An 897-nucleotide genomic window follows, 5' to 3' on the forward strand; every position below is an offset into this window, starting at 1 on the left:
CATGGCATAACTGTGGGGCAGATTGCCAGATCTTTGGCAACTGTCACAATTAAGTACAAACACTCGGAAATCTTTATAGAGAGTAGGCCAGTAGAAGCCACATTGGAGGACTCTTGTGGCTGTTCGCTCACTTCCAAAATATCCTCCATACTGTGATCCATGGCAATGCCATAGGATCTTCTGCGCTTCTTCCTTAGGCACACATCTATGGATTACTCCGTCTGCACATCTCTTGAAGAGATATGGTTCATCCCAAAGATAGTACTTTGCATCTGTGATCAATTTCTTTGATTGCTGCCTACTATACTCCTTGGGTATGAATCTTACTGCCTTGTAGTTTGCGATATCTGCAAACCATGGCACTTCCTGGAAGGCAAAGAGTTGCTCATCCGGAAAGGTTTCAGAGATCTCAGTAAGAGGGAGGGACGCCCCTTCTACTGGCTCTATTCGGGACAGGTGATCTGCTACTTGATTTTCTGTCCCTTTTCTGTCTCTTATTTCTATATCAAACTCTTGCAGAAGCAACACCCATCTGATGAGTCTGGGTTTTGAATCCTGCTTCGTGAGTAGATATTTAAGAGCAGCATGATCAGTGTACACAATCACTTTTGATCCTACCAAATAAGATCTGAACTTGTCAATGGCGTAAACCACTGCAAGTAGCTCTTTTTCTGTGGTTGTGTAATTTTTCTGTGCATCATTTAAAACACGACTGGCATAGTAAATAACGTGCAGTAGCTTGTCATGCCTCTGTCCCAATACTGCACCAATGGCATGGTCACTGGCATCACACATTAATTCAAATGGTAATGTCTCGTCTGGTGCAGAGATGATTGGTGCTGTGACCAATTTAGCTTTCAGAGTCTCAAATGCCTGCAGACACTCTTTATCAAAGAT

This window comes from Arachis duranensis, chromosome 3 (genome assembly GCF_000817695.3).
Source record: "Arachis duranensis cultivar V14167 chromosome 3, aradu.V14167.gnm2.J7QH, whole genome shotgun sequence".
NCBI lineage: Eukaryota > Viridiplantae > Streptophyta > Magnoliopsida > Fabales > Fabaceae > Arachis > Arachis duranensis.